Here is a 26,264-nt window from a genome sequence, read left to right as displayed (position 1 = left end):
CTGTTTGAGAAGGTATGCTGGTGATCATGCTCCTGGTCTCATGGAAGGGAGAGATTATGTGTCATTTCAGTTCCCAGTTTGGAGGGCCGCATCCACTAACGGCTTGCCCAGAAAAGCTGGAACAGACCCACTGCTTTCTTCTGCAAGGAGCACAGTAAAACGCAACAAATAGCTCTGAAGGAGAATCTACTGCTCTGCAACAGAGCTGCCTCCTGCTAGGCTGTGCCTTCTCCATGGGGCTTGGAGGAGTGTATTCATCTAAGGCAGAGAAGGACATTAAACTCAAGTTCCTTCAGTCCTAAGTGGACTGAAGCTTATCTACTTTGCTATCAGGCAAGGACAGTGAATAGCAATATCACCTTCTTCCTCTCATTGCTGTAAAGCACGGAGGCCAGCTGCCAGTTTGAAGAGCAAGACCAGAGACACCCACCCTCAGCAGAGGCAGCTAGGGCCTGAATTGCAAGAGGAGAACACCTCCTGTTATGCCAAACAAGGTGTCTTCACGCTAACAGGGGGCAGACCTCTAACTTCTTTTGTGAGGATTTCCCTTTTAGCTAGTTCTGGGTACCTCTAACTTACCTGTGGTGAATCTTATTCTCAGGCACCTGGCTTTTCCCAAGCATTGTCCATTGCATCTAACATGAAAGCACACCCATAAGGTGTGAATTGCAACACTGAATTTTGGGGAGGTTCATCCTTAAGAGCACAAGGGCTAGGGTCACATATGTCAGTACAGGGAAACTATTTTAGGAAGGAAGGAAGGAAGGAAGGAAGGAAGGAAGGAAGGAAGGAAGGAAGGAAGGAAGGAAGGAAGGAAGGAAGGAAGGAAGGAAGGAAAAAACAATATCATAAACAAAACTTCTTGCACTGTGTTTTTGGTCAGGTAATTTTTTGTGTGAGTGGTATGACCCAAATGAGCAGAGGGCTCACAGAACCTTTTTGTGCTGAGGGGCTCGCAGGTGGTGGTGTACTAACAGAATTCAGCCATGTACCACTACTCTTTACTAGTATGGACAAGATTAGATGAAGAAACACTGCCCAAGGAAGGGCTTACAGGCTTCTAATTTTGTCTAACTACTACCCAGTGTTTCTTCTTTACTTGCCGTCGGCAGTTAGAAGTGACTCAAAAGCCTTCACCTGCCTATACCTGGGTATGTAAGGCCATTATTATTAATAAATCAAACTACTTCCCTTTGTATGTGCTTGGAAGGAGTTTAACATTGCTGAATGCTCTACTGCAGCTAAGAACGCAGCCGTTCTGAGTTTCAGTTCTTTCCGACAGTTATTGATGTCAGCTCTGAAATACCTCTGTTTTACAAGCCATTTAATTGCTTACTTTAAGAATTCACCAAAGCTCAGCTGGGGCCTGATTTTCAGTGAACCTCAGTTCTGCACCCACAAGGAATTCAGATGACTCTGTGACCTCATATTAAGTGAATAAATTAAAAAGATTACTTCTTAAAACTATTGATTGTACCTGACAGACATTTGGGATACAATATCTTGTATCTTGAACAAAAGTTGAACTCATTTGTTTTTAGAGTACTTTGGAAGTTGACTTGTGGACAAGTCGGGAGCTTGGCTCTTCAACTATGCTAGAGACCAAAAAGTTGCAAGAACTAACAGAGCTGGGGAGAGGATTTTTATATGTAAACAAGAAGGAAAAAAGAACTACCAGAGGGTAGTGTGGTAGATGTGTTTGCATTAGGAAAGGGTGATGTGCTAGAGTTGTAAAGAGCAGTTAAAAAATTGGATGGTACTGAGTTCTGCTGTTACCTTACCTTCTGCAAGGATTGCTTTGACTTCCCATACCAATTTTCAGTTGGTAAAAAGGAAGTGCTAATGCTTAGGGCACAGGGGCGGTGTGAGGATCAACTGCTTAGTGTTTGTAAAGTGCTTTGAAAATGATAAATGTTATGTAAATCGGGAAATGCTGACAGACATTATCCATCTGGGACTGATTGTGAAAAATAACAGATTAACTAATTTCTTCAGGATCTAGAGGGTAAAAGAAGCACATAAAACATACAAGGCTGTGCAGGTGGTAGAGTAACTGCACTTGTGAAGTCACCTACGATGAAATCATATGTGAAATGAGGTCAGGATGTTTATGATAAGCATTTGTCCATTACATCACCTCATTGTTTGACACACTTCTACCCAACTATTTAATGACCATTTACAGGACCTGTGATTCACAGTTCCTTATGTGTCCCACTTACCTGTGACACCCACTGTGGGCAGAGCACTTTGCCCTGTGTGCTGTGTAGCACACAGCCCTGAGCCGTGAACACTTACCAACTAGAGCGACTTGCTGTCATCACTGTCTTCCTGCCAAAACCTGTTCATTAAGACCGTACAGCTATTCCCTCACCTTTGGGAGGTGTTGCTCTTCCTGAAGGATACCTGTTTGAGGTGGTCCTGCATTTCCATGGCAATGTGTCCTGACTGCCTCTCTATGGGCTGCGATGCATCGTGAGCATATGAGCAGAAAAGCCAGAACAAAGAGAGCATTTGTAATCAGGATTAAGCTTCACAGCAGCCAGTCCATCCACTGGAGCTTGCAAAGCTGCAAAACTCTGAATTTTAAGAGCATTAAACAGTTGTTTTAATTTCAAGTAAGCAACACTATCAGTTCAGTTACTCTTTGTCATTACTGGAATATGACAGAGAAAAAGCAGTGAGCGAAGAGACAGTCCAATATTAAAATTAAAGGTGGGGATCTTATTCTGATAGACAAGAGCACCAGATAGCCTCAGTGGCTCCTACATCTTTAGATGACTTTTCTTTTTCCTGTTTCCAAAACTGTCTTCCTAAGTACTGGCTAGATGAAAAGTATTTGTGGTTCCCCCTGGGAAGGATGAGGAAAGGTTGGGATTTACATGGTGATATTTACTACTACAAATTCTGTAATGGCCATTCCAGAAACTTGATTCAGTAGTTCTCCTCCCTGTGAACTGAGTCCATCTAACTACATACCCATACACCATTATGATTTCCCAGCAGCTTTAGGTAATTTTTTCTTCTTTCATTACCCAACCAACTGCAAATTACTCTTTGTAATTTTCCTACTGAAAAGCCATGTAAGCTTGGCCTTCAAGGATTAGTTGCAGTAAGGAATGCATTACCTCTCTTTAGATTTCCTTTTATACTCATTTGAACATCCAAATAGTCAAGTTTAACAGGAAACAGCAATATATTCTTCTAAGAGTCCCTTTCCTTTGCCTCTCCTCTCCTGATTCCCCCCTTCAAAAGTAGAAAGACTGAATCCTGCCAGGTTTGAATTGCCTCAGAAATAGTGCTGTGCTCTCTCAGCTTCCCAGTTCTGTCCTGAACAAACCCTGAGCTTTGCAGGTGGCTGGAAAAAGTTTCTGTATTATACCAGAAGAATACGCACCAAGAAAATAATGAGGCAAGAGGAACTCAGATACTTTTTGCAGGTCTCATTATGCAGATGACATGCAAGAGAGTGTGACAAGAGGATGTATGTCTTCTTTTTCCTTTTTTTAGCAATATCACCCTTAACACCTTTGCAGACCTCAGACTTTTTCACTTTGGTTTTCTCCCCATTTTATTTACCATGTGTGGTTCTACCTGCATTATGAATGGAGAAACGGAAAAAATCCGTGTAAAATAAGGGTAACTATATTCTAGTAGAGCCTTCAGTGTGCAATCTGTCCTACCTGCCTTGGTCATACAGAGGGTATCTCTTCCACTTCAGATGAAGTTACGTTTTGTATTGATCAGAACTTCCAATGGTACTTTGGACTCTGTATGGATAAGGAGCATTAAACAATTCTCCCTTGTCTGGGACAGTTTGTATTCACTTTAGACACTCACTCGTGGTTCACTGGTTTTGGTAGCCTTTCGGAATACCCGGCAAATCCTTCCTTAGCACGTGGCTTTCCAGGGCTTAGGTGAAACAGCAGCCAGGGGAGCCGATGTATTCTGCCTTGGTGTGACAGGGGAAGTGGCCTCCTAACCCCCGGCCTGGGGCCGAGGAGCCTCAGCGGGAAACGCAGCTCAGCTTTTTGCCAGTGGGTCCATATCACCCAAGTGCCTGCTTACGCCCAAAGTTGTTTATAAACAGATAAGTACGAATGCTGCACTAATTTACACTTTTGCGGTCTCAGCAAAGTCGATTGTGAAAGCAGAATTTGTCTTACTGCAGGAAGAGTCACTATCTTTGGTGAAGCGGCCTGGCGCTTTCTCTAGTGAAATGTCCTCCATTTCTTGTGTTACAATGGTATAACGACTCCCATGTTTGCTGCTGCTCTTTGAAATTTGGCTGTCAGGTTGGTTAATGACTTTACCATCCCACAACATACTTCTTTCCATACAAATGGTGTGGACGGATGCCCAGGCCAGGCCTAGCAGGGAGCCAGGTCTGTGGGGCCCATTGCCTTGGTGGTGGTGGCAAGGTGGCCACAGGCTGATTTGGAAGCAGCAGCGTTACAGGGGACAAAGGAAAGGCCTGCCCGTGAAAGGACATGCCACAGCCTCCGAGGTGGAGGCAGGTGGCGGAAAGCTGGCTGGGCTGCCACAGGGATATGCTGGGACAAACTGACACCAGGAATGGGGTTTGTGTGTCCTTCTCCGTGACTGGAAAAGGCCTACTTTAGAATGAAGTCACTTTCAAAAGAAGAAAGTCTGGCTCCTGCCTCTCCCGGTAGAAGTTACCTGTGAAGTCATTTTGGTGAGATAAATGAATGCGTGTCGATGATCTTGTACACCAAATCTCACAGCAGATGGTGCTTTTAAGTGCTTTGAAATATTCCTTGGATATAGATTTTGAGCATGATCCAAAGGAAGTCTCTAACGGTACTTAGGTTGTTAAGATAAACATTAAGGTGTCTTTTATTATTATTGTTATTTGTATTGCTAAAAAGCATTGAAATCAAAGGAAATTAGGCACTTAGGTAGTGAAGAGGATTAAAAATACCTACACCTAACTTCAAGCATTTAAATACCATTAGAAATCTGGGCCAAAGTGAAGGGAGGGAACAAAATATGCCATTTGCATATTAAGTGGGCTGAGAAGTGCTCAGAAACCTGAAATTTTGATGAAGAAAAGAAAAGAGAATCTTCGGGAATTTGAATAGGATTTTTTTTTCTCCTTTCCCCCCCAGCAGAAAACGGTGGTAACAGAACAAAATTTGTAGTGCAAAATATTTTTTAAAAGCCCAACCACCTAAGTGGTTGTCACAGTAATTTGTTTCAATCACTGGTGCTAAGAATTATTGCTATCAGTAGAAGGAATAGGCTTCTGTGCTTACATTGTTTGCTCTAAAGCAGGACAAGAGCCACACCATTTTGATGTTAGTGATTTCATCAATGGGAGAAATACACAGCCCTGGACTCTGGTTGTGTAATTTTAAAAAACTCTCAGTTCACCTTTAGAAATAAACAACCAGAATTGTCTGAAATTATATATTTCCACTCTCTGGGCTATTTTAACTCAGTTGAGCTCTGAAGCCGTGTTTCATGTCCTGGCTTCCTCTCGATTCAATTATTGTAATTCATTATTAAACTGTTATTTGTTTTCATTCTTTACACTGTCTGCTGCTTTATAAAGCTCAGCAGCTAGATTTATAATATGGAGAGCTCTGTTCCATTACATTACAGATTCCTCATAGTATTTTTGTTGGCATGTTGAACAACACATTGATTTGGGTAGTTAATTCTTTGCACACTATGGATTAACCCTAATCTACATACTGCTTTTAAGCATTTCCTGAGATTAGTGGTTTTCCTAATCTGAACTGCAATTCAAATACAAAGTTCTAAAATTCTTTCAGTGCTTGTAACCAAAATGCTGGATCCAAGCATTTTTGAGCTTTGAGGTTCATTCCAAGTCCAAAATGGGCTCTGGATCTAGAATTTGCAAAGTCCATCTTGTTTTCATCTGCCAATACTCTCTAGGCAGATGAGAGTTTACTTATTCCTAGACTGAGCTAGGAATTCTGTTAACCTGGTGTCTTTGGGTACCATTTCATGTCTTGGAGACTTAAAAGCATCATCTGTCTTTGGGTGGCTGGGATGAAACATGGAAATTATGTGCCCTGTACCTGGCATAGCTAACAGCAAAGGGGAAGGGAACTACAACTCGTCTGTTAGGCTCCCTAATACCCCCTATTATCAGTGGTCTCATTAATGATGACAAAAGCGGTTCCTGTATGTAAACCACAATCCACCCGCCATCTTAAGTATGCTCACACTTGCCTCTGCCCCAAGTATCAATAGGGCTTGCACTCAAAATAATATTTTACTGACAAATGCAAGACTCGATAGTACTACAGACCTTTATTCTCTAACAGTATATTCTTTTGCGTGTTCTTTCTGTCCTTCCTTACCTTACTTCTTTCATTGTTAAGCTAATTCCCTTTCCCCACTGCCATCTCCTGTTCCTACTACTTGCTGGTTTGCTTCTCATAAACTGAGGTCTCCCTTGCTCTCCCAGCTGGTTTCCTTTCAGCTGTTCTTTCTGCCCCATTGATTCCTTTTCTTCTGCAGGTTTCCCTTTCTCCATTTTTGTCCCCCTTTTTCAACTTTCTTTTTATTCTTTGTGCCTGCCTTCTATAGCCACAAACATTTCCCCCACTCTCCCTTCTCCCCTCTTTCTCTGTCTCTTTCCCCAGTCTCTCTCCCTGAAGTCTTTTTATTGATGTCCATCTTTTGAATCTCGTTCTTTCTCTTTCTTAATATATTTTCCTGTATTCCCCACTTGCATGTGTCCTTTCTAGCTGAGGTAAGCACTTTTCCCCCAGGAAATGCCCCTGTCTGGGCTTGTCCTGATGTCCCTTTGTTTTCTTCAGCTTTTGTAATTCTCAGCACACCTGTGTGCCTGAAGAAGCCATTCATCAATAGACCCAGGGCAGGCAGTTCCTCAGAGCAAGTTCTCTCTGTATGAATATGCCTCCAATGTACCTTCCTTCCTCATCTACAGGGCCTCCAAAGAAGCTTACTCTTGCGTGATGACAGTGACTGGACTAACAGGCTGGACAATACTGATATCATCTTTCCTCATCCTCACCTTCTGTCAAAATGCACAGATCTCTCTCTCCCCAGCACATCTTTTTTTTTCTGTCAGAAAATCATTGGGATTCCAGGTATGCATTTTTTGATGTGACTGCCAATATGGTATGGCATGACACGACATGATGACGTGACAACCTACAGGATATATGAGCCATGAGGCCAGAAAGATCAATACTTGTCAGAGTTTCCCTGCCTCAGTGTTCAGAGGCAATTGGTTTTATCTGGAGGTTGCTGGCCCACAGACCTTCACTCAGCAAGTGCATGATTTAGTCACCACACTAGTTTGCTGTTCATCTTGGCCTCAGATTTGGTAGTTTAATTGGTGTAGTTGCCTGTGAGCAAGATATTGTCAGGACTTAGCCTTGAACTGGAATCGGTGGATTGTGGATGGAATTTCACATTGGGCTAATCGAAGACCTCCGGTCTGCCCCAAGCATTTGTTTCTGAGACCTCACTGCCTGTGAAGAACACTAATGTACAAAGTTTCAGAACCTGAGAAATAATCAGAATTTTGTTAGCTTTCCTGGCTGCTCACAGTTAACAAAAAAAGGCACAGGCATGAGGTAAATTTAATTATTCTTCTTGAAAGAGTTCTGAATGGCAAAAAGACCACTGAACCGTCTGTCTGTGGATACAGGCAAACAGCTACAACCTGGTTTAAATTTGATTCATGTTCATCCACCACCATGGATGTAGAAATAAACCGCTTTTTTTCTTTTCTACTAGGAGACCATAATCCTGCACATTTTTCACTTGTGAGAGCTGCTATAGGTAAGAACTTTTCAAACTCTACTTATCCATTGCTCAAAAATTTGCCATTCTCCCTCCATGTGTACAGAGCTATGATACCTTTTGGGCCCTGCGCAGGCACAGAAGTTAGAGCCAGTGTTCTTGGTACTTTCCCTGCAAGACTTATGGGAAAAAAAAATCCCATTCATTTGAAGTCGTTTCACATTTCTGTGCATGCAGTGAACATAGTGGAGTGAGTGTAGATCTAGTGAAGGTGTTAGGGGGCAATGTTTTTTCCTGTTTTTCTGTTTCAGCTTTGGAAAAGAGTTCGTATACTTTGGGTATGCTCAAGAGACTATGGCTTTCGTATAGACATCTGCAAAGTGATGGAATTTTACAAATTGTGCGGGCACTTAGACACTTATTAGACCATATTACTAGAGCTATTTGGAAAGGAGGAGGGGAAAAGAAATTCTGTGTGTGTGTGTGAAGGGTTTCCTTGTAGCCTACTTTGGAGAAGAAATTTTTCAGCCAGCGTGGAATGGTGTGGGGAAAAAGTATCATAAAATATGTTCCTTTTTGCATTCTCCCAACCCTTTCACCAACACCTGCTCAAACTTAGGCTCCATTTGATATTGTGACTTGTTGCATGCCATTTCTGTACGGTTGGGTTTTAGTAGATTTTAGTCAGTATTGCATCTTCTGCTTGCGCTGCCTGTCGTACATACGCTCGGTGCCTGGGCCACAAAGGTAAAAAACAGGCACAGCCTCTGTGTGAACTGCAACGTGAGCTTTAAGTGACTTGTTTTCAAGAGGCTCCTGGGTCAGTCACAGGCTAAAATGGTGGCTGTAATCAGCACGGCTGGCTGACAGGATTGTTACTGGGGAAGCACCAGGACGAGCATGTTTCTGGTATTCACAGAGAGAGGTGCTCCGCATCTTCTCTTAATGTCATGCACAAATAACATACAGGGCATATATTGTGAATTCCATGAAGTTACATGCGACGTGAGCATGTTAATGCTGTCTGATGACATCAACGTGTAGTTCTTCTGAGGTTGTAATGTGATTTTCCTGACTTCTCCAAAAGTGGTAGTCCTGCTGTGCAAACTTTCAAAGGTAGATAGAAAAGTATGTTTGCACATCAAAATAGGCAATTTATATCACAAACAGGCACTGAGGTGTCCAGTTATCCATTCTGCTTATGCAAATACAAATTTTCACAAGCACAACAGCTGTGCCTGCCCTGTGATTATTTCCTTAAGGTAGCGGATCGTTCACTGAAGGAGACATGCCTTATGACAATGCTTAGGGAGTGTTTCTGGGGGATAGGGTTGTGCCAGTACAAGAAGGGTAAAGACAGTCTAACAGCACTCAGGCTCACAACTGGAGCGGTGCAAAACTTGCACTGTGAAATCTGAAGCTGGTGCCAGTTTAGTGAGAAAAATTATGACCTGGATTCAGGGTGAAGACTGTGGACCCCGGCCCATGCTATGCCCACGTTGATTTGGGGGGTGATGTACACAAAGCTTGCTCGCTCACCCCCTGTTCTGGGACTCTTTTGGGCCCTGGGGTGCTTGGGATGGCTGCCTGGGCACGGGCCTGCGTTTCCTAGGGAGGGCCAGGGGTTTATTTGCACAGGGCTCTGCGGTGCACCCAGGGGTTGGACGCATGTGGTGGTAACCTGGGCTCCCCGGGGCAGCCCCCCCACCCACCAGGGCCCAGCCAGCTCCTGTGGCCCACCGCAGACCCCTCTTGCGACCCCATACCTTGCAACTGTCTTGCAAAGCATCGCAAACCCTATTGCAGATCCCCACCGCAGACCCCATCGCCCACCCCCGCCGCAAGCCCTTACGGAAAGCGCTGCAGACCCCCGTGTGCGGGACACGGCAGCCGCTCGCCGAGCGGGTCTCCCCCACCAACCCCCGCGGGGGGGCGGCGCGCTGCCCCGGGCTCCCCTTCCCCTCTCCCCTCCCGCGGAGCTCCCCTATGAGGTCAGCGCGGCGCGGAGGCCCCGCCCGCCGCCCCGCCCGCCCGCGGCCGCAGGGGGCGGCGGGCCGCGCTCCGCCCCGCGGCCGCCCCGCTCCCGCGTTCATTTCATTCCTCCCCTCATTCCGCGCATTCCTCGCATCGCTGGCGCCGCGCAGCCCGGCCGGGAGCCCGGCCCGCCCCGCCGCCGGCCGGGCAGCAACTCATCCTCCGAGGGCTCCGTCCGCCGGCCCGCGGCAACCTACCGCCGCGGTATAAATAGCCAAGTGGCGGATTAAAAATAGGCGCGGGGCCATAAATAGCCGGGGCGGCCCGGGGGCGGCGGGCGAAGTTTGCCGTCGGAGCGCGGCGCGCTGGCGGTGCGCGGAGGGGGGCCGCGGCGCGGAGGTAAGAGGGGGCCGCGGGCGCGCACGCCGCGCCGCCGGCGCTTTGTGCGGCGGGGCGGGAGAGAGGGAGGCGGAGGGGGGAGGCGGTCGGTCCCCGGCCGGGGTCGGCCCGGGGGGGGGGGGCTGGCGCCCCCGCAGGTGCCGGGGCAGGCGGGAGAGGGGCCGCGGTAGGGGGAGAAGTTGTTTCCCGCGGAGTTTCTGCCGCTGCGGGGCCGCGGCCGGAGCTGCAACAGGCGGCTGCTGCCCGCCCCGCGCCGCTCCGCTCCCCCTCGCCGCCGCCGCCGCTCGCACTTTAGTTGCCTGAGTCACTGCGCTGCAGCCGGGCGCGCACACACAGGCGCGCACACACACACTCTCTCTCTCTCTCTCTCTCTCTCTCTCTCACACACACACACACACACACATACACGCGCGCACCGATCCTTGGCATTTTTCACATTTTTTTCCACGGAGAAGCCAGAAGTTCGGAGCAGCCGCGGGCCGGGCGCAGGCGGTCGCAGCCCTCCGGAGCAGTCCCCCGGCGGCCCGGCCTGGCTCCGAGCTCTGCTCCCTGCGCTGCCCCCCGTTCTGCCTTCCTTCCCCCTTTTCTTTTCCTCTAAAAGATGAAAGAAGGAATGTCCTTTTTCGCTGCTTCTTCTCCTTCTCCAGAGCTGCTGCTGCCGCTGCTGCTGGTTAATTGCACATTCAAGTGGAAAATTTTCGGGAGTCAGCAGAAACATTGTATCCAAAAAAGACAAAGTCGCAGTTACAACAACACCGAGGAGATTGTCCCTGGAAAACTTCCTTTCGGTAGGAACCATAGGGTTGTGGTTTGTTTTTTTTTTTGTGTGTGTTTTTTTTTTTATTATTATTTATCCGTAACGTTTTTAAAGAGATGTATTCTACAGATGTCCTCAGTGCTGATGCGGAGGGCCGGTGGCAGCCTTTGTTCGCACAAGGAGCGTTTTCAAAGGAAGTGCACTTCTGAGGGGGAGGGAAAAAGTTATACAGTACGGCTTTTGTAACAAAATTAAAACAAAGCGGCCCCCTCCAAACGACTAAACAAAACCGACGAGGAAAAATGAAGCGGGGGAAAATGTGTGTGTGGGGAATCTCTATTTTTACGGAGTAAAAAAGTTTGCGCGCCTACCTCAGTTGAACATAACCCTAGTCGTGATTTTTCTCCTCTCGAAATCTGTTTTAAGTTGAATGGTGTTACAGTATAAAAATATTTATGAAACAATGAAATACCAGCCACCCGTGTTTCTCAGGAGAGTTGTTACCTTATTAGAAACAAGTGCCTGCCTTTGATATAAAGAAATGAAAAGTGACCTCCAGAAGCGCTGGAAAGTTAGGGAGCAGTTCTGCTCTACGCTTTCTGAATGTAAATGGCTCCCAGTATTTTTTTAACTGTACGCTGTTGAACACCGTCTGGGAAAGAAAGGCCAAGAAACATCAGATTGTACTGGCATTTTCTGACGTAAAATGGTATATATAAGAAATGTAAGCTGAAATGGCAGAGCCTCGGGGAAAAAAAGTACCTATACAGCTGTATTCCTGTCTAACAGAAGCATATTTGCTTTCCCTTACTGCTGATAAAGTTTAGAAATGCAATATTGCCAGTTAGCGGTTTCACCAGAGATATCTGAGCTAGATAATGGCAAAGTTCGGAGCTGTACGGATAAAATACTGTTTTCTCTAGCTGAACGTTGAGTTATTATGCAGTGCATCTAATATGGAAATCTCTGTGGGAATGCCTCTTACGGGAAAATTCATGTAAATAACTAAGTGCTACCTGCAATTGAATATGAAAACAAAACTGATTATAATTACATTAGGACTTAATTTAAAATTATGTAAGATTCATTTTATAACCCGAGATTAGGAATGCGTGTCTGTAATGTATGATGTATTTTGCCTCTATAAATAGTTGGGGAATACCATTACAGGGATATTAGATTGTACTGATGGTAAGATGGTGCTATCAAAAATGACACAGACCTGTATATTAAATTACTTCTAGGGGCGGGAGAGAAACTTGCATGTTTGTATATATGCATGTGTGTATATATATATGCATACTATTTGGGAATAGAAATAAGGAATTAATACAGTGATTATTCTTAAAACGCAAAATTGAAGATTTTATATTTGGGTCACATTTTGAACTTGCAAGTTTTTAAAAACAACTTTTGGAAATTATTTTAATTAAGGGTAAACTATTTTGAGGTATACTTATTTTTCACCTTCATGGTAAAACGTGTCATTTCACGCTGTGCTTATTTTTAATTGGGTCATAAGACATTTTCTATACCATTAGGGATATTTCTGCATTTTGTCTGCTGCAGGATTTTATCAGATGACCAAGCAGAAATTTTGGTTGCAAGGGATTTATTTCAATTTTTATTCTTAGTAATCTAGAAATACCTTAGGAAAGTACTTTATCGCTAAACATGTTAGCTGTATTTTGAGCATCAATTTTACATACACTGCTTTGGTGAAGTAAATATTATTAGCCTTTGCACCCAGGAGAGTGTAACAGCAGCTCTTGAGATTCAAATTACGGTTCTACATTCTGTACAGTTTCTTAGTGCTGAGTGGGACGTACACGAGCAGTGAAGCAGAGGAAAAATTTTGATTTGACAGGAATCTTAGTAAAGACAGTCTCTGCTTAAAGGAGTTTTAATTAAACAGCTAAAAAAGAACAACAGAAACTTAATTATGAACTAGACCCGCCATGAGTTTCCAGCTGAGAAATGATAGCGTATTGTGATGTGTGGAGATGTGTGAGCATGCGTGTAACATGTTTGGTATAATTTGTAACTAGTGTTTTTTTGTTGTTGTTATTGCTGGACAGTGTAGTGGTTTTGGATATTGTTAAAGTGGTTTTTAGGCTTTGTTTGTCCATGCCTGAAAAAGTTAAGCTCGGTTAAGTCACATGCAGGGGGGGAAAAAAGCTTCCTTCTTTCTTTCTAAGCTACCTTTGTAGATCATATTGTAAGCAAACTTTTAAGATACTATGCTGGCAAAAGTGTAATAAAGACTTCAGGAGTTACAGAGAAATTCTGGTGTCTTTCACTTAATAAAAAGTGAAAGCTAAAAACGTAATTTTGTATTATGATATAGCTGTCAGTTTTCAGTCTGTAAAGTAGGATGGTTACATTGTTGGAGCGATTTCAGTAGGACTAATCTGATTTTCTTGGAAGGTGCCTAAGACTGTTTCCAAAACACAAAGATCTTGTGTACAGTTCTGAATGTGTGTGTTTGTGAGAAGGTTACCTTCAAACATTACATTTTGAATGCTCAATTTCTGACTGTATACACACAAGCATACATCGCTCTTGATCTGGTATTTCTTTGTTACATTAATATTAATGCTATATCTTTCCAGAGATGGTTTAAAAACTGTCTTTCTGAAGTGATTCCATTTATTTAAGAAGAAAAGATTTGCTAGATCCAGTCCTTACTCAGGTTAAAGTGACTGGGATGACTCATAGGAATAAACATTCGCTGGATCAAATACTACGATATTTACAGCATATGCTTTATGTACGTGGTTAGTATGATATTTGATGTCTAAAGAAGGACATGGGTGCTATTCTGTATCTTTGATTAAAAAGGATATCAAACTTGACACCCATGCTTTTTCAAATTTTTGTACGGGGCTTATGTTCTGCTCGGCTTGTAATCTCTTTAAAACTTGCAGGCAAATTTCTGTTAAAAGTTGGTCGCTTATTCCATCTATGCTCTTATTCACAGCATGTGCAAATATGAGGTGAAGGCTGACTTTTTAAAAATCTGGTCTAAGTTCAGGCTAATTCCATCGACTTTGTATGGCCTGTTGCTGTATTACGTTGGCTGTAATGGAGGTGGCAAATTGGCCCTTTAAAAATGATTTTGAAATCCCCAGTTCATCAAAAGGACCTACTTTTGCATGAGAGAAATAGTAGTTACTTATTTCTGGGATTTGACATTTAATTACTGTTTTGTCACTAGGCAGCACTTTGCCATTAGTGCTTGCCTCAAGTAGGTTTGTTTTAGATTCCTAAACTACGGTCATTTACTATTAAAAAATAATAATTTAAGTGAGTCTGGACAAAATTGTAGAACCTGCAAGAGGTAAATCATCTCTCTGAAAGAAATGGCTGTTAGAGGTTTTGTGGCAGTTTATGCAAGTACTGCATAATTTAAATTGTATCCTGTGATACATGAACGGATTAATGGCATTATTTATTGTAAAGCCAACCAACTCTAAGCCACACTGAAGACACATTTTTAGAAGAAAAATCTCTGCAATAAATTCCCACTTTATGACCATATCTTGCTCTCTGTTCTTGCACAAAACTCCTTTTGACTTTTGCAAGTGGAACGAGGATGGAATAATATTTCCTGGAATAATTTTGTGTTTGGTTTTAATGATTGCTCATTTCCAAAACATAAGAGAGTGAAAAGTTGCAGACTTCACTCCTTTGAGGCACCAACTTCAAATCTGCTCCTCAGATTTGTCGCATAACATTCAGCTAGGAGTTTTCTAATTTAATACCCTGAACCTCTCATGTTCCTGTATGAAATCCTGATCCCCCTGCAATCACTGAGTTTTACCTTGTTATTGGTAAAGCCAAAATTTCTCCCTGTGTTGATGCGGACTCAGCAACTTTTATACTATATCAGGTTATTAAAGTTCCACCAAAATTATATTAATTTTAAAATATAGAGATTGAAGAAGAGGAGGGAAGAGAAAGCAAGCAACAAGCCTGTGTCAAAATCTGACCCCTAATAACTAATTTGAGATATTCTACACAGGAAGTCTACGAATGTGTTGGAGTATCCCATCATGTGCTACATGCCCTTATTTGTTATATGAATTTTTGTACATACATCAAGAATGCAGTGAAAGTCCACCGAGTGTGTCAAGGGTTTATAGACGCTTGCCCGGTGGGTGCAGGGCTGCAACCCCATTTCCGAGTCCCTCCAGCTCGTCTGTGGGTTCCTCAGAGGCAGGCTGTTTGAGGTTGGCTCCAGTCCAGTGGAAGGTATCACCTACAACTTTTTGTTCTCTGTCTTCTAGTCATTGTTTACTGGAACAACGTGATTACTCCCTCTGCATCCTGCTGTACCTTTCCAAATGGCCTTCTTAGATTTCTAGGTCTTATTAGCTCTTCACTAAACTTTCAAATCGGAGATAGTCTGTGTGGCAGCAGAAGCATATAAGCACAAAACACAAGTTTATTTGCTAGCAGGTCAGAAGGTAGAATGTGAAATCTCAGTGTGCTGGGAGGGGGAAGGGAAGGAAAGTTTAGGGTTATGTGTAAAACTATTAAAATGCTATTGACTGGGAATCTAAAACAATGACGAGTGCTGTTGTTTTTACAGATACATGAACTGAAAACTGCTGCTAATGATGGGAAATGTTAATTATGTGAGAACATATTGAACTTATATTCTCTGGCATGAACTTTTTTAAATGCATCAACTGTGCTGCCTTTTATGCGCACAGCTTTCTAATTATCATAATTCAGTACAGCTCTGGCTTTTGGAAAGAGTTCAAGTGCAATCTCAACTTAACATGAAAGGAGGTTTTTTCTTTTTTTTTTAAACTGAGAATGTTCAAGAACAATTTGAAAAGATAATCTAAAAAATGCTACATACTTAGCTGGGTATAAGTCAGAAAATAAATATGTTCCCATAACTGCCTATGAAAGCAGAACAGATTATTAGAACAGAAAGTTATCTATTTTTCTCATGATGTCTTTCACACTCCTACAGAACATAACTAAAACCACATTTTCATAATTGAATACCATAGACAGATCTAGTATATATTGATTGACAGTAGTTTTTATTTTGTCAATTTTTGAAATGATTGAGTGGATTACTGTATTGTTCTGAAAAGATTTTTCCTCAAATAGTATGTAAGTAACAAAGATTTCATTTTCTTAAAGGAAGAGGACAACTTTTTTTTTTTTTTTTTTTTTAGTAACTGATTGTATTTCTGTAATATAGTAAAGTCCCATTGTAAATCTTCCTTATCTGTCAGTATTCACACCTTGTCTTCATGGAACTTGAGGGGGCTGTAAATACCAGGGCTTTCAAAAGTGTTTTGTTCGTGTTTTTTTGCGTTTTTTTTTTTTTTGCGTTTTTTTTTTTTTTTAATGAGAGGAAAATAAATTTCATTTAACTTGCACTCAAATTATCCTTTCACAGATTTTATTTGGTTTTTTTTTTGTATGCGATCAAATTGTTAGCTTCCACCTCCCCACCATTTTACCCAGCTTCTAGCTCAAAAAGAATCAGGATTTTTTTTTTTGTACTTGTCTTTTCCTTTACTACAGTGCGTGCTACATTTCTAAAATGCAAAGAAAGCCCCAGTGAAACAAAATGACTTCATTTGAGCTGGCACTTAAGAGCAGAATTCACTTCCATAGTGCTGAAATAAAAGAAGCCAAGTGTTTTAAATAGCCACTCCCCTAGGCCAGAGTGTTTTTAGAAAAGCTCATTGTCTAGATTTGAGCTGTAGCAGTATGCCTGCCTCTGTTAAATCTCCTGATCCAGACAGCTCGATTTCTAAAGTTGACATCTGGTTTACTCTTTGTTCACCTGTTTAAAAAAAAAAAAATATGCAAATAGGCGAGTGTGCCATTGCCCTAGAGCTCTGCAAAAAAAAAAATAAAAAAAAAATGCTGTTGACAGTTTGTCAAATAGTGCTTCCAGTCTAAGACTGCAGTAGCCTATTGTTATGCCAGCAACAGGCAACAGAAGTTGTGGCACCATATGGCTAGTATATGCTTCAGATAAGCTATCTGTTAATTTAGCTTATCAGTAGCGTTTTGATATGCTTCATGTTTGAATCGCCAACCAGTATGGCCTTGGGTATTTTTGGTGCCAAATTATTCCTTAACATTATAGACATCACAGTTATTCCCTTGGTGGAATCTCTCACTGTTCATTCACCTCATGGTGCCGTGAACAATGGTGCTTATTTTTGGAATTAGTTGGCATGTTTGTTTGGTTTTTTTTTTTTAACATGGTTGTCTTTCTGTTGGGAGATTACAATTCAGGAATGACATTTTGGTTTTGAGGGGAGAAAATGTCAGAACAGACTTCAGAAGAAAAGGTAAATTCATAAAGATTTAGTGGATTAAATCCTCTGTTATGTGTATGTCAATTAAAAAAATATGTAGTGTTTGGAGACATTAATTGAAGGGAGAAAGAAAATTTTATTCATATTTAATCTACCACCACCACACGTACACACTTTTTGTCCTAAAGCTGATTTACAGTTTAAAATAAAAAGCAAAACTCTGTAAACAGTTTCATTTTCCACATCCCCCATTTTACCTTTATTCTTTCGAAAAAAATTAACCTTTAAAACCAATTGTGTCCCTATATCTGGTGTCTGCTGATCTTTGAAGATTTTTATTTTTTTATTTCTGCTTTTTCCACAATCAACTGAAAGCCTTGTGGAAGACTTGAAGATTCAATGGAAGTTCCTTCATCTTCCCCACTACCCCTGCCTTTCTTTGGCTGTAATTATTTTGTTGCAGAAAAAGTCTCAAACCATAAATACAGTCTTCCATTCAATGCTGCAGTGATGTCCTTAGGGCTGGATCTGTCCATGTTGCTCTCTGACCTTGCAACACATTCCTCTGTGTCTTCTGCCCTACGGGCTCTGTCTTGCTGTTCCTTACAGGGCACCGCATCTGTCTCTGGTTGCCTGGACTCTCCTCTTTCCTTGGGTATGCCCTTGCTTGCTCTTGGGCAGCACTTGATTAGGCTCTCCTTCTTTTGGATCCTGGTGGCTTTTTGTTTCCCTACTTTTGCTATCCATCTTGCCAAATCCTCCTTTTTTTATCTCTTCCGGTGCTGCTTACAGACGTAGTCTTGCTGTTGGGTCTCTTTGCCCATCCCAGTCGCCGTGCTGCTTCCACTCCTTGCTTGCCCTGGCTATTGGAAAGAAAGGACCACTTGTGCTTGTACAATGCCTTTCATGGACAGGATGCTTAACCAATAGAAGGAACAGATTCTCTGTCAGAAACTTACAATCATCTTCTAAATCTACTTGCTGACACCACTTTTTTTTTAGTAATGAAAGGAGGTCAAAGAGAAAATTTTTCTCCCGTCCCTTTGGAACAGAGTAACGTGATAGTCCGGAACAGTGGCCGTTCTTTAATGGCCCACTGAAGTCCACCCAGATGAACTGCGTGAAAAAATGCAGGAGCTGTCAGAGCACCTAGAGGCCAACCAGATGGGCAGTGAAGTGAGAAGCAATGCTCCCACCTCACCACTGTGCCTGGGTTGACATGGACACCTGCAGAAAACGAGAAAGGTTTCCTGCCCTTGGCTTGGCATCTAAGGCTGCTACCAAAGGCTTTTAGTGTCTCAGCAGGGACATGAAATGCTAGTGCCTGTCCACTTAGAGCTGGTTTGGGGGTGGCTTCAAATTTGAAATCTGTTTTAAATTCAGATTTAGAGTTCAGGCACATGGTGTGAATCATGTAGTTGGATGATAATAGTATTTTTTGTCTTCTAGCTCATTGCAGATTAGGCCTGTGATCTCTCATTCTGGTGTGATTGGGGGGAAGGTAAGCAAAAAGACTGGGAAAGGAGAAGTATTGGGACTTCCAGTTCTCTGTGAGGCATGTGTGCATCTTCCCTATAAGTAATTTCTAAGTGCTTAACTGTGAGAGGCAATTTTCAGTCCGCTAATGTATCTAGTTATCACCCATAATGAATATGGTTGTCTTTGGACTGATCGAGCCATTAAAACATAACAAATCGATGTTTATTTAGTACAGTAAGAGGCATCTGTCATAGGGTGGTGGGGTTTGGTTGTTTGGGTTTTTTTTTTTTTGGTTAAACTTCAGAGCCTGTGAAGTTTTAGTTGATTTGGTATCTGCTTGATTGGCTTTACTAGTGTTTCATTGGTTCCAGTCATTTTGTGATAGGAAATCCATAGCTCCAACTAGTGTGCATTTTGCTCTTTAAATGGATTCTTATTTATGCATAGTAACTTCTTGCTCTGCTTCTTGGCATATTTACTGTAGGCTTACTGACCAGTTGTAGATAAGCACTTGGATGGGCACGTTTGAAAGACAGATTTAAAATACGCAGCTTCCTATACCAATTCACTTTAGCCTCTAGTGTTAGTAATATTTTTTTGTTGTTGGTGAAACAATGACCCATTAATTACTTTATCTTCTAAAAATCTCTAGAAACAATACAACGAAGTCCAAAGGGTAGTAGAATTATCATCGTTCTTGGTTGCTTGGAAAATTAACTAATATTCTGGTCTCTGAGATTTTGGAAACAAATTAAAGAACCCTTTTTTAGGTAGCAGACTGCTTTTAATGGTTCTTCTGTATTAAGGAAAGTACAGTATTGTAGGTTATTTATTTCTGGGCATGCAGTACAGGGTGAAGAGCCTGCAATTCAGCTAGCAATGCCTCTGTGCCCTGAGGTAAACTCTATTTCACAAAGGGAATTTTGATTATGGTCTACTGCTCTGTAGCATAGTGGAGGCTTCAAGAGGCAAGTGGTAAATGCTACCAAAGAAAAGCTGGATTGGAGCCACTGACGTCATCTAAGTAAATCTGCTGTAGGACTATAGCCATAAAATGACTGCCAGCCACTGAGCGCACTTTGGCCTTTTCTTGTCAACTGTTTTAACTGCTGTTTTTTTTTTTTCTTTTTTTTTTTTCTCCAAGCAACATGCATTTTGTTTTCTTTTTTTTTGGTGCTAGTTGTGCACATGGTGAAATATAGAAATGCTAACATCCCCCTCCCTCCCCATGACACTGTACATCGCGTGTGAGTAGCTGCAGCTTGCAGTTCAAAAATTAAAAAGTAAACCAGTACTTTTCCATACATGAGCCTAGCAGAATTAAGCTTCCATCACAAGCTATTTTTTTAGGTGCAAGAGCCTGGCAGTTCAAGTTACAGCATACTGATGAGATTTGTGTTGCGGGCAAAAAGCATTTTGATGCACTGGAGGGCATGCTTCCCTCTGGAAGAACGAAATGTGTAAAAAAAGGCTGGTTTTGGATTCTGAATTAGCAGAAAATGCATGTGTCTGTGAGCGCTTAAGACCCAGTGTTAGTCATTGCTTTAAGATTGACCTCTGCAGCTCCAGTCACTCCTGAAACAAAACTTTCCTGTTGTTTCCAACACCCAAATGTAGTGCTACTGGCCAATTTTTTCATGATACTTTTTATGCACAGCCAAAGAAACCACGTGCATTAACAATAGTAGCTCTAGGATTCATTGATTAATACGTAGCAGTAGATATATGTGTACCTAAGGGTACACAATACAAAGATGCGATTGATATCGCACCTGTCTTCCACTTGAATTTCAGCTGTATCATTATTGCAAGAAAAGTACTTGGGTTTTTGACTGTGGATTTTGAATTAATTGTCAACATTCTTTTGAAATGAATTTCCAGGAAGTGTAGCATACTATTTTTTTAAAACAGAGTGCACTGTAAAACACACTTGTAATTATTAGCCAGTGTGTCCCATGACCATATTTGTTTACTTGATTTATATACTGCTTTTTTTCTTTAAAATAAAAATTAAGCATCACTGTTTTTGAAGTTTGGGTCTTATGATCAGAAATATATTAAAACCAGTATCTTATCCATGAATCATTAGATGAGTCAGTTCCTGAAACCACTACAAGCCTCACAGTTCTTGGCTACGACTGAAAGCAGGAAATCCAGGCTTCAATAACTTCCTTTCCCAGTACTGGCTATAGCAGTGTTAGCGGTTAGTATATGCTGCTTTTGTAAGCAATAGGAAGATGTATGTCTGAGGAACAAAGGCACTCAAGTCAATTTGCTGAAACTGTTTATAATTTGTGGTCTTGATTTGAATGTCAGGATATATTGGCATATACTATGTTTTGTGCTGCAGTACATTTTCCAGCAGTGATATTCAGAATATGAAATAGAGGGAATACGTTATGGCACAATTCTTGGACAAAACCCATCTAATCAGTTTACCAGAAAACGGGAAGATATTTCACTCCTGAAGAGTAATGGGAATAAGAACAGAACACATAGGAGTACATTTAAAATGTTTATTTAGCAGTTACTTTGTTTTATGCTTGTGTAACAAACTATTTTTATTCTGTTTCGGTGCTCCAAAAATGCTTGAAAAAAACCCAACCCAAACATGGAACTTGCAAAATAAAAACACAATTTGTTTTTCAGTCTCCTTTTTTGTAGTGAGAACTGTTTGCCTCCTCATAATCAAGGCCACATTGATTGTCTCTATGTCAGTGGAGCATTGTTGGCTGCAGAATCTGTCTCTTTAAATGTGGAGTGCCCGTACGCTACAACATCTGTGCAAGAGGATGCACTATTTACCTTTTTGAACTAACTGGGCCAGATTCAGGTTTGGTACAATGTTGATCTTAATGTGTTTACACCTGGAAAGTATTCAGCCCTTTATGTTTTTCTCAAATGAAAGATAGTTTGGTATCTTGTACTTATTATTTGGTTAATTTAACTCTCTAATTAATTAGCAGCACACGAAAGCCAAACCTGCCTTCTTTAATTATTCTTTTTGTTCTTCCCTCCAAAAAATCGTTTGTTCATAACAAACTGGGAAGAACACAAGTACTGAGAGCAATAAATTAGTGAGACACTGCATTAAAAAGCTACTTTTGATAGCACTGGTTAAACTGTATATGCAGTATTGATTAAAAACAAATACAGAGCTCTTCATTTAAACAGGCAGAATGGTTATTGCACATTAGGCAACAACAGCTTTTGTATTAGATAATATGTGAAATTGCTTTAATAAAGCAACCTGCAAGTTGGATTATTTCTTAACTGGTGCTGTTCAGTGTTGGTAAATTGATCTCAGTGTAACTAATGGCTACTCATAGCGTGTTGGAGCCAAATGACTGACACAGGTGATCCCGAACTGGTGTCCAGCGTGGTGCTTCTTGAGTCTTGTGTTTGTCAGGCAATACGGAAGAGGATTGGGCTGGGGAAAAAGGAGGGAACGCGGGCCGCCTTGAAGGCAGCCGAGTGCTGAGATCTTTCTCATGTGGAGACCCATATCTGTAATAGAGACTTTTCCCACCTCCTCCCTCTGTCTGCAACTCCGTGCCTGTGGGAAAGACCTGGAGGTGGCCAGCCCCTTGCTCACGCAATGACCAGAGCCTTTGAGGGCCTGTTTTGAGTTATGGGTGAGATTGCCCTTGAGGGACAGGAAGAGACTCTTCTCTCCTGGTTGACAGGTTTGCATCAGCACAGTTTTCATGGGCACTGTTCTGATGGCCCATGCCAACTGCTCTTTTTCACCACGGTAGGGCTGGTGGTATCCATGCAGGGACAGGCCACTGGATGTATTTTGTCACAATGGAGCCGTGTGTGAGGTGGGTTGCTGGGACTGTCAGTGTGGCAGCGAGCGCCCAAGCAAGCTGCTTTGTCGATTGGGGGGGACCTGGATTTCCCTTACAATATTTAACGGGATGCTATTGAACCATGAAGGTGCAAATAGCATTTAAAAAAATGTAAACAGGGTAACTGGTCCATAACTTCAATTCTCACAGCACCAAGTCCTCTGGTACAGGAAGCTTGTAGAGGTCTCAGGTTTTAATACTAGACTTCCCCAAGTACCTGCTGCTCTGCTTCTGGAGGCAAGACAACCTCAGGCGGGGGAGCTCAGCGCAGAGTCGTGTCCCAGACAAGCCGAGATCTGTGCCGTCAAAGCTTGTGCAGAGCAGAGCATCATGTGAGCAGAGTGGCTTGGGCTTAGTGCAGTGTAGCTGTATAAACAGCAAGGCTGTTTTGGAGGCAAGCTGGCTTGTCTCACCCTTCCTTCTCTGTCATGTTTTAAGACAAAGGAGTGGCCTTTGAAAGAAGGGCTAGATGCTTACATCCAGGAAGGAGGCTCCTGGGGAGGCACGCATCATTTCTTCCTTTCTCTTGGCCAGTTGAAGTGGTGCTTTATTCACAGATGCTCTGCTGGAGCACCAGCTGTTTGTGTACATAGGAGAAGAAGCTGCACGCAGGTGTGTCCCCTCTGCTATGGGGAGCCAGATGCTGATGCTTTAGGGATTGCAGTGTTCAGCATCACACCACCTATTGTGGATTTGACTTACTGCATTGTAATTAACTTCTTGTAATAACAATAATTGCAATAATTAACTTACTGAAATAACAAGGATGTTCTTCATGCTGCTTCTGCATGCTGCTTTTGGGACAGAAATCTTTCTTCTTTCTTGTTTTCTGTTTAAGGGAAAATTAAGTGCTTTAGCAGTGGAGAATAGCAGTGAATTTTCACAGGATCAAAGCATACGTAAAAGGCATTGTTCATGTTTGTGACCATAAGAAGGGCAGTTTTCTATTACTGTTAAACAACCGATTGTTTAAGAACAAAGAAAAAAAACCTTCAAGTGGAATAAGCATCTAAAAGTTTAGAAGCAGGTTATAGTTGTGCTTGATTTCATTTATTTCCCTTGCAAAGAAATGTAAATGATTTAATATTGTTTTCCTAGTTGAACAGTCCTGAATATGGGAATTGTAATGCATAAGATGTGGAGATACATTTTGATCAAGTTCATACACTTTAAATGTGTATGAACTGAACATCTTTGTGTTACTATCGATCAGAGAGATGTCCTGTTGCTCTAATGTGGATTTTGGTTTGGGATTAGAGGCCTGGGGCTTTGAATTGCTTGTTGTCTGTAGACCAAGTCATCAGTGGCTAGTGATTGATTCATTAATTAAAATCAATTTAAATGGATTTGTAAGCCTCATGTAACAGATTATCTTATTAACAGCATGAGAAAGGCACTGTGATCTGCAAGGAATGTGTCACTTTAGACAAAATATAGCACGATTTTTATGGGAGAATTTAATGAATTGCTGTTGCTGTAAGTGATCTATGCAAATGAAAGAGCCTTGCTTAAATCCTACGTTAAACAGACTCTTCCTGTTGAACATGTTTTTTATTTTTTTGTGAGCCTTCTCCAAAAGACTTGACTTTAATCTTAATGTGTGTGTGCATGTGTGTGTGTTTGTGTACATATTCATGCTCACAGAGACACGTTAAGTATTCTCGATATACTCTCGATTCTTCTGATATATTCTGATCTTGGAGATTCTTATTTTTTCTGTAACGTCTCCCTCACCCCATTTAAAAAATCCCTAAGAAGAAAAATAATTTTCTACATTACGGAAAACAAAATGACAGAAAGAACATCTAATACTGTTTAATCTACGCTCCGCCTGCTCAGCAGTACTGTCTGGAGGAGACACTTTGGACAGCTGGAGGGGCCATGCAGGCAGAGGGGACTTCTGGCAGAAGTGAAAGTGTTGAAGAGATGGCAATAAAAGCTTTCCTGGCTGGGAGAGGGGAGGCTCGTCTGTCATCTTTGCATTTGTTTTGTAACTTCTTTTTACATCAGGATGTATAGCAAGTCATTCCAGACATCTATACATATATTATTATTCACTGTGATCAGGCGTCAAGAATATCTAAGCCCAGGTGTCAGGAAATTCAATGGGAATTTTGAATTTAGTTTCAAACAGAGCAGAGTTGTTGCCTCCAAATCGTAGCCTTGCCCACAACTTTTCAGTAATCTTAATAATGTGTGTACTCTCAAATCTGATTTGTAACCCAGGCTTCTACAGGAAAGGAGATTTTAAATTGTGCACGTTACGTTCACAGAATCACAGAATCACAGAATTATCAGAGTTGGAAGGGACCTCTAGAGATCATCTAGTCCAACTCTCCTGCTAAAGCAGGATTGCCTAGAGCACATTACTCAGGACTGCATCCAGGCGGGTCTTGAAAATCTCCAGGGAAGGGGACTCCACAACCTCCCTGGGCAGCCTGGTCCAGTGCTCTGTCACCGTCACCGTAAAGAACTGTTTCCGTGTATTTGAACGGAACTTCCTGTGTTCTAACTTGTGCCCATTGCCCCTCGTCCTGTCACTTGGAACCAATGAAAAGAGCCTGGCTCCATCCTCCTTCAACCCACCCTTTAGATACTTGTATGCCATAATAAGGTCTCCCCTCAGCCTTCTCTTCTCCAGGCTAAAGAGTCCCAGCTCTCTCAGCCTTTCCTCATAAGGGAGATGCTCTAAGCCCTTAATCATCTTAGTTGCCCTTCGCTGGACTCGCTCCAGCAGTTCCCTGTCCCTCTTGAACTGGGGAGCCCAAAACTGGACACAGTATTCCAGTTGTGGCCTCACCAGTGCCGAGTAGAGGGGGAGAATGACCTCCCTCGACCTACTGGCCACACTCTTCCCTATGCAGCCCAGGATTCCATTGGCCTTTTTGGCGACAAGGGCACATTGCTGGGCCATGGATAATTTACTGTCTACCACAACCCCCAGATCCTTCTCCTCCAAGCTACTTCCCAGCAGGTCAGCCCCTAACCTGTACTGGTGCCTAGCATTCTTCCTCCCCAGGTGCAGGACCTTGCACTTGGTTTTGTTGAACCTCATTAGGTTCTTCTCTGCCCAGCTCTCCAGCCTGTCCAGGTCACGCTGGATGGCAGCACAGCCCTCTGGGGTGTCAGCCACCCCACCCAGTTTGGTATCATCAGCAAACTTGCTGAGGATACACTCTGTCCCCTCATCCAGGTCATTAATGAATATATTAAACAAAATTGGACCAAGTATTGACCCCTGGGGGACACCACTGGTTACAGGCCTCCAACTAGACTCTGTGCCGCTGATCACAACCCTCTGAGTTCTGTCCCGCAGCCAACTCTCAATCCACCTCACTGTCACCTCATCTAGCCCATAGTAGCCCGTTGTAGCATCACTTTACATATTTCTTCCCTAGTTTGTGCTCTTTGTGCATTTGTGTTTAGGGAGCAAACTGAATTAAATTGAGATCCCTTTTTCATTACACTGAAGCTAGTTTCACTTCATGTTTCCTGTATCGTACAAATGGAAGAATCTATGAAAACAGGCAGTAATAAATTGTTGACATCAACTGAAAAATTTGAATGAACTTCTTAAAAAAAACACACACACCAAAACCACTACCATCATATAGCTCTGAATTGCCTCGAAGACATCATCCATTCAAGGTGTAGACAATTCTTCAAAGCAAAGTGTTGTTGCTGAGTTGTTTTGTTTTTTTTTCTTGTTGGATGATCTTACTGTCATTGACA

General features: G+C 42.3%; 1 protein-coding gene across 1 annotated transcript in view; it reads left to right on the top strand.

Moving 5' to 3' along the window:
* Positions 1–10,908: 10,908 nt before the first annotated feature.
* The window catches only part of LOC309673311 (transcriptional enhancer factor TEF-1-like), a gene marked incomplete at its 3' end in the record, with an annotated part of 122,677 nt that continues 107,321 nt past the window's right edge, over positions 10,909–26,264 (top strand). The window contains exon 1 of the mRNA XM_082485052.1: positions 10,909–10,931. The remainder of the gene's footprint in view (positions 10,932–26,264) is intronic.

This window comes from Vanellus vanellus (genome assembly GCF_965231255.1).
Source record: "Vanellus vanellus genome assembly, chromosome: 6".
NCBI classification, from domain to species: domain Eukaryota; kingdom Metazoa; phylum Chordata; class Aves; order Charadriiformes; family Charadriidae; genus Vanellus; species Vanellus vanellus.
The sequence above is the reverse complement of the archived record's forward strand: the minus strand, read 5'-3'. Positions and strand labels throughout refer to the sequence as shown.